This window comes from Callorhinus ursinus, unplaced genomic scaffold (assembly GCF_003265705.2).
Source record: "Callorhinus ursinus isolate GAN/ISIS: 27379988/994484 unplaced genomic scaffold, GSC_fseal_2.0 scaffold12, whole genome shotgun sequence".
NCBI lineage: Eukaryota > Metazoa > Chordata > Mammalia > Carnivora > Otariidae > Callorhinus > Callorhinus ursinus.
Window position 1 is genome coordinate 40,012,408 of NW_027397074.1, and position 10,932 is coordinate 40,023,339.

The 10,932-nt window shown below is 39.9% G+C and overlaps 1 pseudogene; it reads right to left on the reverse strand.

Moving 5' to 3' along the window:
- Positions 1–10,140: 10,140 nt before the first annotated feature.
- The window catches only part of LOC112825127 (large ribosomal subunit protein uL4 pseudogene), a 1,891-nt pseudogene continuing 1,099 nt past the window's right edge, over positions 10,141–10,932 (reverse strand).

Below are 10,932 nucleotides of genomic sequence, written 5' to 3' on the forward strand. Positions count from 1 at the left end.
CTAGGACTTCTAATACTATGTTGAATAGCAGTGGTGAGAGTGGACATCCCTGCCGCATTCCTGACCTTAGGGGAAAAGCTCTCAGCTTTTCCCCATTGAGAATGATATTCGCTGTAGGTTTTTCATAGATGGCTTTTATGATATTGAGGTATGTACCCTCTATCCCTATACTCTGAAGAGTTTTGATCAAGAAAGGATGCTGTACTCTGTCAAATGCTTTTTCTGCATCTTTTGAGAGGATCATATGATTCTTGTTCTTTCCTTTGTTAATATATTGTATCACGTTGATTGATTTGCGGATGTTGAACCAACTTTGCAACCCAGGGATAAATCCCACTTGGTCATGATGAATAATCCTTTTAATGTACTGTTGGATCCTATTGGCTAGTATTTTGGTGAGAATTTTTGCATCCATGTTCATCAGGGGTATTGGTCTGTAAAAAACCAGATCTTTGTCTGGTTTTGGATCAAGGTAATGGTGGCCTCATAAAACGAGTTTGGAAGTTTTCCTTCCATTTCTATTTTTTAGAACAGTTTCAGGAGAATAGGTATTAATTTTCTTTAAATGTTTGGTAGAATTCGCCTGGGAAGCCATCTGGTCCTGGGCTTTTGTTTGTTGGGAGATTTTTGATGACTGCTTCAATTTCCTTAGTGGTTATAGGTCTGTTCAGGTTTTCTATTTCTTCCTGGTTCAGTTTTGGTAGTTGATACATGTCTAGGAATGCATCCATTTCTTCCAGGTTATCTAATTTGCTGGCATAGAGTTGCTCATAATATATTCTTATAATTGTTTGTATTTCTTTGGTGTTGGTTGTGATCTCTCCTCTTTCATTCACGATTCTGTTGATTTGGGTCATTTCTCTTTTCTTTTTGATAAGTCTGGCCAGGGGTTTATCAATCTTGTTAATTCTTTCAAAGAACCAGCTCCTAGTTTCATTGATCTGTTCTACTGTTCTTTTGGTTTCTGATTCATTGATTTCTGCTCTGATCTTTATTATTTCTCTTCTCCTGCAGGGTTTAGGCTTTATTTGCTGTTCTTTCTCTAGCTCCTTTAGGTGTAGGGTTAGGTTTTGTATTTGAGACCTTTCTTGTGTCTTGAGAAAGGCTTGTATTGCTATATACTTTCCTCTCAGGACTGCCTTTGCTGTATCCCAAAGATTTTGAACAGTTGTGTTTTTATTTTCATTGGTTTTCATGAATTTTTTTAATTCTTCTTTAATTTCCTGGTTGACCCATTCATTCTTTAGTAGGATGCTCTTTAGCCTCCATGTATTTGAGTTCTTTCCTACTTTCTTCTTGTGATTCAGTTCTAGTTTCAAAGCATTGTGGTCTGAAAATATGCAGGGAATGATCCCAATCTTTTGGTACCGGTTGAGACCTGATTTGTGACCTAGGATGTGATCAATTCTGGAGAATGTTCCATGGGTACTAGAGAAGAATGTGTATTCCGTTGCTTTGGGATGGAATGTTCTGAATATGTTTGGTCCAGTGTTTCATTTAAAGTCTTTATTTCCTTGTTGATTTTTTGCTTAGACGATCTGTCCATTTCAGTCAGGGGGGTGTTAAAGTCCCCCACTATTATTGTATTGTTGTCAATGTGTTTCTTCGCTTTTGTTATTAATTGGCTTATATAATTGGCTGCTCCCATGTTAGGGGCATAGATATTTACAATTGTTAGATCTTCTTGTTGGATAGACCCTTTAAGTAGGATATAGTGTCCTTCCTCATCTCTTATTACAGTCTTTGGTTTAAAATCTAATTTGTCTGATATAAGGATTGCCACCCCAGCTTTCTTTTGGTGTCCATTAGCATGGTAAATGGTTTTCTACCCCCTCACTTTCAATGTGGGGTTGTCTTTGGGTCTAAAATGAGTCTCTTGCAGACAGCATATCAATGGGTCTTGTTTTTTAATCCAATCTGATAGCCTGTGTCTTTTGATTGGGGCATTTAACCCATTTACATTCAGGGGAACTATTGAAAGATATGAATTTAGTGCCATTGTATTGCCTGTAAGGTGACTGTTACTGTATATTGTCTGTGTTCCTTTCTGATCTATGCTGCTTTTAGGCTCTCTCTTTGCTTAGAGGACCCCTTTCAATATTTCTTGTAGGGCTGGTTGTGTTTGAAAATTCCTTTAGTTTTTGTTTGTCCTGGAAGCTTTTTATCTCTCCTTCAATTTTCAATGAGAGCCTAGCTGGGTATAGTATTCTTGGCTTCATATTTTTCTCGTTTAGTGCTCTGAAGATATCATGCCAGTCCTTTCTGGCCTGCCAGGTCTCTGTGGATAGGTCTGTCGCCAATCTAATGTTTCTACCATTGTAGGTTACATATCTCTTCTCCCGAGCTGCTTTCAGGATTTTCTCTTTGTCTCTGAGACTCGTCAGTTTTACTATTAGATGTAGGGGTGTTGACCTATTTTTATTGATTTTGAGAGGGGTTCTCTGTGCCTTCCTGGATTTTGATGCCTGCTTCCTTCCCCAAATTAAGGAAGTTCTCTGCTATTATTTGCTCCAATATACCTTCTGCCCCCCTCTCTCTTTCTTCTTCTTCTGGGATCCCAAGGATTCTAATGTTGTTTCATCTTATCGTATTGCTTATCTCTCGAATTCTGCCCTCGTGATCCTGTAGTTGTTTATCTCTCTTTTTCTCAGCTTCTTTATTTTCCATCATTTGGTCTTCTATATCGCTGATTCTCTCTTCTGCCTCATTTATCCTAGCAGTTAGTGCCCCCATTTTTTATTGCATCTCATTAATAGCCTTTTTGATTTCAACTTGGTTAGATTTTAATTCTTTTATTTCTCCAGAAAGGGCGTCTCTAATAATTTCCACGCCTTTTTCAAGCCCAGCTAGTATCTTTAACGTCATGATTCTGAACTCTAGGTCTGACATCGTACTAATGTCTGTATTGAGTAGGTCCCAGCAGACGGTACTACCTCTTGTTCTTTTTGCTGAGGTGATTTTTTTCATCTTGTCATTTTGTCCAGAGGAGAATAGATGAATGGGAGAACAAAATGCTAACAGGTTAACAATGTCCCCAACAAATATACTCTATACAAATCAGAAAAAACCTGAACCAGGGGAAAAGAAAGAGGAAAAAAAGAAAAGAAAAAGAAAAAGATAAAAACAAACAAAAACAGAACAAAACAAAACAAAAAGAATATGATCAAATATGATCAGACTAGTGTATAGATCAGTGCCACACACTAGATTTTGGGCGTATTTTGGTCTTTTGGAAGAAAGTGCCTCCTAATATTTTAAAAGAAGAAAGACTCATATATGTACAAAATAAGGGTTGATACAATGAAGGGATGGAAGATGACTGTAAAGATGAAAATTTTAAAAGATTTTATAAAAGGAATTGATACAATAAGAAGTTGTTTGAAAAAAGAAAGAAGAAGATTAAAAAACAAAGAAGAAAAGAAAAAAAGAAAAGGGAGAGAATGTGATCAGGCAGGAGACTAGAACAAATCCATACACTAGTGATTTAGGGTATATTTTGATCTTTTAGAAGAAACTGTATCTCAAAATTTTAAAGACAGAACAACTTATATATATACATGCCAAAAATAAGGGTAACTACTATGAAGGGATAAAATATGACTCTAAAAATTGAAAAATAAATTTTTTTCAAAAAGGGATTGATAAGATGTTGGTTGAAAAAGGGAAAAAGAAAAATTCAAAAAAAGAAAAAAGCAGTTAAAAAAATCAACTTTGAAAAACTAATGAATCATGGTAAAAAAGCCATGAATTCTATGTGCGGTATTCCCCTAGCGCTGGAGTTCTCCCATTCTCCTTGATTGGTAAACTTGGTCTTGGGTTGCTGGCTGTTCGTGCTGATCTTCTGGGGGAGGGTCCTGTTGCCGTGGTTCCCAAATGTCTTTGCCGGAGGCGGAGTTGTCCCGCCCTTGTCGGTCCAGGCTAAGCAATCTGCTCGGGTTTGCTCTCCGGTGCTTTTGTTCCCTCCAAGCTCTCGGTACAGGTTTGGAGGACCAGAGTGAAAATGGTGGCCTCCCAATCTCCTCCCAGAGGAGCTGAGAACTCGGGGCCCCGCTCTTCAGTGCGCCCCCAGAGAAAAGCAGTCACTCTCGTGTCCCCAGTCTCTGGCTGCACTCCATGCTCCCCCGGCCTGTGACCGAGTGTTTTTATCTCTGGCACCCGACCCCGTGTGGAGTCTCCAAACCCTGAAGATCCCTGCGGTGCGCTCCCATGCCGCTCCTCCTGGGGAAGGAAGGAGAGTCTCCCCGGCTCTGCTGCTTGTTGGGTCCCTGCTGGAGGAGCAGTGGCCCGACTGGGCCGAGGATCACAGTTTATGGCAACCCCGAGCTGAGAGCCTGCACCTCGGCTCCGTCTCTGCAGCTGGCTTCCCCGCTCTGGTACCTGGGAGCTCTGCTGCACCCAGCCACCCCCAGTCTTTCTGTGACCCTGAGGGTCCTGAGACCACACTGTCCCGCGAGGGTTCCACCTCCCGCTTAGCACTGGAGTGACGTCCCTTAGCGGAGCCAACTTCTAAAAGTTCCGATTTTGTGCTCCGCTGCTCTATCACTTGCCAGAAGCAGCCGACGGAGGCCCCCTCCCCCGCCGTCTCTCCTCCCGAATAGCGCCTCGGATTCACTTCTCTGCACATCCTACCTTCCAGTAAGTGGTCGCTTTTCTGTTCAGAGAGTTGTTGCTATTCTTCTCTTCGATCTCTTGTTGAGTTCGTAGGTGTTCAGAATGGTTTGATCCCTATTCAGCTGAATTCCTGAGACCAAACGAAACCCAGGTCTCCTACTCCTCCGCTATCTTGCTCCACCCCTCTGGATGTCTGTTTTTTACCCCAGATTAGGGAAGTCTTCAGCTATTATTTCTTCAAATAAATTGTCTTCCCCTTCTCTTTTCCTTCTGGGATCCCTATAATGTGAATGTTATTATTCTTGATGATGCCACAGATTTCCCTCAATCCATTCTCATGTTTTATTATTTTTCTTTTTGTTGCTCAGCCTTGTTGCTTTCCATTTTCCTGTCTACCACATTGCTGATCCATTCTGCCTCCTCTACTCTACTTTTGAGTTCCTCTAGTTTATTTTTTCTTTGCAGTTATTGAATTCTTCAGCTCTCACTGATTCTTTTTTTTTAAAATATTTTTTCTCTCTCTGTTGAAGTTCTCATTGAGTTCATCCACTCTTTTCTAAAATCCAGTGAGTATCTTTATGACCATTACCTTGAATTTTTTTGTCAGGCATATTTCTTATCTCCATTTCATTTAGCTCTTTTACTGTTGATTTTGTCTTGTTCTTTAATTTGGGACATAATCCTTTGTCTCCTCATTTTGTCTAACTCTCTGTGTTTTTTTTTTTTTTCTTTAACGATTTTATTTATTCGACAGAGAGATAGCAACATCAGGAACACAAGCAGGGGGAGTGGGAAAGGGAGAAGCAGGCTTCCCGCTGAGCAGGGAGCCTGATGCGGGGCTCGATCCCAGGACCCTGGGATCATGACCTGAGCCGAAGGCAGATGCTTAACGACTGAGCCACCCAGGCACTCCTCTCTGTGTTTGTTTTATGTATTAGATAGGTCAGCTACATTTCCTGGTCTTGAAAGTAGTGTCCTTGTGTAGAAGAGGTCTTGTGGTACCCTATTGTGCAATCCCCCCAAGCCACCAGAATCAGGCACTCCAGCGTGTCCCCTGTGTGGGCTCCATGTGCTCTCCTGTTGTATCTAAGCCATGATTGTTTTTAGCCCAGCTGGCTTCAATGGCCTGCTTTGTCAGCTATAGGTACACTGAGCATATTTTGCTCCCTGTACTGTTGAATGGATTGGCTGAAGCTGCTGCAGGTTCATTGGTAGGTAAGGCCAGCAGGCAGCATAGCCATCTGTAGTTAGCCTTTCTGCCATAGCTGCAGGCCCACAGAAGGATAGGGATTGCTCCCTGCACAGCCAGCTAAGAGGCCTGGCTGCAGGAACAGGGTACGCTGATGTGTGTAGTTAGCGTTTCTGCCTCCCCAGGGGAAGAGTCACTTTGGAGTGGCACTGGTCCTGGCTGAGGCTTCCTGCTGCGTGTGGTAGAGTAGGAGCCACTTTGGAGAGATGCTTGCTGAGGTGGGTGGGTTGGGGTGAGGCTACAAGGAAACAGTGGGGGAGGGTATGAGGCACTGGTAAGGTAGATGGAGAGTGTTGGCCCTGGCTCCTGCAAATATCTGGCTATTTAGGTTTGGAAAGAGGAGGAGAAATGGTGTCCACTAGCACTTTCATTCCTGTAGAAATCTGCAGGTGTTTGCCCCTCTGGCACACATTCTGATATTAGTAAATTTCCTTTACGTATACTCCCTGTGCTGCTTTGGTGCTGTATCTTGGGCTTATTTAGTATGCTGGCTATTAAAGGCAGGAACTTGGTTTCCTATTGCCCTCCTGGAGTCCTGGAGTCAAGCCCATTGATTTTTAAATCTCACGGAGTTAAGCCCTGCTAGTTTTCAAAGCCACACATTATGGGGACTCATCTTCCCAATGCAGTTCTCCAATGCTGGGGATACCTAGTGTGGGGTCTGATCCTCTTCTCTCTGCTTGTGTTGTCCCTTCCATTTGTGGTTGGTCACTCTGGGGGTCTGGTTCCCAACAACATCTCTGCCCCTCCTACCTTTTTAATGTGGCATTTTCTCTGTGACTAGCTATGGAAGGTCTGTTCTGCCAGTTTTCAAGTCATTTTCAGAGTTAGTTGCCTAAAGGTAGCTGTTACCTTCGTGTGTCTTTTGGGACAGGGTAAGCTCAGGATTCTTCTCCTTTGCCATTTTCTCTCCTTCTAAATCTAGAAACATTTAAAAAGGATTATTTATACCCATGAAAAACTGGGATTTATCTCAAGAACACAAGGCAGGTTTAATGTTTGAAAATTGATCAATATAATATACTGCATTGACAAAATAAAGGCAAAACTCAATGATGATGTTAATAAATACAGAAAAAGCATTTGACAAAATCCAGCAACCTTTCATGATAAAAACACTCTACAAACTAAGAATAGTAAGGAATATCCTCAACTTGATAAATAATATTTATAAATAATCCACAGTTAACATTATACTTTAATGGTAAAACACTATGGATGCTTTCCAGTAACAAGACAGAGATGTCCATTCCTGCTACTTCTATTTAACATTGGACTATTTTGTTCTAGCCAGGGCAGTTAGACAAGAAAAAGACATAAAAGGCATACAGATTGAAAAGGAAGATGTAAAACTGTCCCTATTTGCAGATGACTTGATCTTGTACATAGATAATCTTAAAAATATACTTAGATTTATCTTTTAAAAATCTTAAAAATGAAAATCTAAGTCCATTAAAAAACTTTTAGAACTAATAAGTTCAGCATGGTTACAGATACAAGATCATTACACAAAAATAAATTGCATTTCTATACTCTAGAAATTTCTATAACTGAAAGTGAAATTAAGAAAACAATTCCAGGGGCACCTGGGTGGCTCAGTCGGGTAAGTGTCTGCCTTTGGGGGCGCCTGGGTGGCTCAGTTGGTTAAGCGACTGCCTTCGGCTAAGGTCATGATCCTGGAGTCCTGGGCTCGAGTCCCACATCGGGCTCCCTGCTCAGCAGGGAGTCTGCTTCTCCCTCTGACCTTCCCTCTCATCCTCTCTCTCTAACATTCTCTTTCTCTCTCTCAATAAGTAAATAAAAATCTTAAAAAAAAAAAAAGTATCTGCCTTTGGTTCGGGTCATGATCACAGGATCCTGGGACTGGGCCCCGTGTCTGGGTTTCTGCTCAGCAGGGAGTCTGCTTCTCCTTCACCCTCTCCCTCTGTGCTCTCCCTTTCTCTCTCTCTCTCTCAAATAAATAAATAAAATCTAAAAAAATAAAAATAAAAAAAATTCCATTTACAATAACATCAGAAAGAATGAAATAATTAGGAAAAATTTAACAAAAGAAACATAAAACTTGTACACTAAAACTACAAAACATTGGTGAAAGAAAGTAGAGAAGACCAAAATAAAGTCAAAGTAATGTTAATAGATTAGAAGACAATATTGGCAAGTTGGAAATACTCCCCAATCATCTAAAGATTCAACACAATCTCTATCAAAATCTGTGCATCTATATTTACAGAAATTGACAAGCTGATCCTAAAATTCATATGGAAATGAAATGGACCCAGAATAACCAAAACAAATAAAAAAATCTAATTTTTCTAGGAATACACTCCTAATTTCAAAACTTATTCTAAAGCAATAGTAATCAAAATGGTGTGGGTGCTGGCATAAGGATAGAATATAGATCCATGGAATAGGATTGAGAGTTTCTATTATAAATTTCATAATGGTCAGCTGATTTTTAACAAGTGTATTAGGACAATTCACTAAGGAAAGAAGTCTTTTCAACAAATGATGCTGAGACAACTGGATATGTAAAAGAATGAAGTTGCGCCCCTATCTCATACTACATGCAAAAATGAACTCAAAATGGTTCACAGACCTAATGTAAAGCAATAAAACTTTAAAACTATAAAACTCTTGGAAGAAGACATAGGTGTAAATCTCTGTGATCTTGGGTTAGACAAAGTTTTCTGAAATAGGATGCCAAAAGCACAAGAGAAGAAAAATTAGATATATTGGAATTTATTAAATTACAAATTTTTGTGCTTCAAAGGACACAAGAAAGTAAAAAGACAACCTACAGAATGGGAGTAGTTTCAATTCCTATATTTTCTAGAGGACTTGTATTTAGTATAAAGAACTCATAACTCAATAATAAAAAAACAAACCAATGTAAAAATGGGTAAAGGGTCTGAATTGACATTTCTCCAAAGAAGATATGCAAATGGCCAATAAGCATATGAGAAAATAGTCAATGTCATTAATCATTAGAGAAATGCAAATCAAACTATAATGAGATACTACTTCATACCCACTAGGATGGCTAGAATTGAAAAGTCAGATGACAACTGTTGAGGAGGACTGGTAGAAACTGGTAATGCCGGTGGAAATGTATAATGGCACAGTTACTTTGAGAAACAGTTTGACAATTCCTCTAAATGTCATACGTGGAGTTACCTTACGGCCTGGTGAGTAAACTCTAGCTAATTACCCAATAGTCATGAAAAGTTATGTTCACCCAAAAACCTTATACATGAACATTCATGGCAGCATATTTATAATAGCCAAAAAGTTGAAACAATCCAAGTATCCATCTACTGATGAAAAAATAAACATAATGTTGTGTATCCATACGATGGAATGTTACTTAGCAATACAGAGGAATGAAATACTAAAACATGCCACAACATGGATGAACCTTAAAAACATTAAGGTGTAATGTCAGAAGTCAGTCACAAAAGACTGCATACTGTATGATTTCATTTATCTGAACATTTCATTTCTGGGCATTATGGAATGTCCAGAATAGGTAAATTTATCAAGATAGAAAGTAGATTAGGGATTGCCTGGGGATGGGGAGTAGTAGGGAGAGGGTATGACTGCTGATGGGTATGGGTGTCCTTTTTGGTGTGATGGAAATGTTCTCTAGATAGTGGTGATGGTTTCACAACTCTGGATATATGAAAACCACTGAATTATTCACTTTTTTAAAAGGTTGAATTTTGTTGTGTGTGAATTATACCTCAAAAAACTATCCTATAAGAAAAAAAATGCATGTATGTGTTCATGCAGATTGTATTTGAGTGTCTCCTGATTTTCAGGCATTTTAATAATCCCATGTGCATGACTCACCAAAATCTTGCTCCTGGTTTGTAATTTCGATCCTAAATCTGCATGAGAATCATCTGGTTATCTTTTTAAAAAATGAAAGTTTCCCAGGGTCTGTACTCAGAGATTCTGCTTCAGTGTATCAGAGATAGGACTGAAGAATCTATGTTTATAACAAGTTCCCTTAAGTATCTCTGATGCGTCTACGGGGGAAGACCACATTTAAAACCAGTGCTCTGGGAGAATGAAGTCTCAGTTTTACCAGCCACATTTTTATTTATTTCCTTCTCATCTTCTTAAAGGGAGTTTTACTTTCTGAATTGAATGTGTATGGATTAAAATGATTTTATTTTAATCTATTTTAAAATGATTTATTAATTTTTTTCATGTTTCTCTCTGCCTTTGATCAAAATTAGCTGCCCATAATGATTTGACATTCATGGAGTAAACAAAGTTTATGCAGCAGGCTTCTTTTCTTCTGTGATGTTTCCCTCCCCCCCCCCCCCCCCCCCCGCAGGCTTCTTCTCAGCTGCTGGTTTCTTGGTAGCTGCAGCCTTTTTTCTCACCAAACATTTCTTTGGCTTCTGAACACAAACAACCTTCTTTCCTTTCTTCGCTCCCACAGCTTCTTGCCTGGATCCCCCTTCTTATCTGGTTTGGCTTCTAAGGCTGCCACTGTCTTATCCATCTGGAACTTGTGATTCTTGGTCTGGCAAAGAATGGTGTTCCAGTGCATGGTCTTTGCATGTGGGTTTAGCTTCAACATGTCAGGTTTTTCAGTGGATTCTTCTTTAGGACTCTGCGATGACTCTTCTTGCATGGTGCTCAGAGGGCTTTTTGGATCTCTGAGCTTTTCAAGGTTCTGCTAAGATCTGTATTAAGCATCTTGTGCATGGGAAAGTTGTAGTTACTCTTGAGGGAGGCAGCCTTATGTCAAGTGCCATACGGATCATCTAACTTGAGGAAAGCTCTTTCAGTCCAAACTCAGAAAAGCCCCACATGCCCACCAGGAGGAAGTTTCAAAATGTCCAGTTTGCTTATATTAAGTAGATAATTCCAGGGATGTTTCTGAAGGCCTTGGTGATGCCATTGCCCTCATTATAGATGATGCAGGGTCCTCTTTGCTGAGTACGATGATTTGCAGAGAGGCATAGACCTTTTTTATATTATTCCAGGTTATAGGTTTTTCTTCCTTCCTTCCTTCCTTCCTTCCTTCCTTCCTTCCTTCCTTCCTTCCTTCCTTCCTT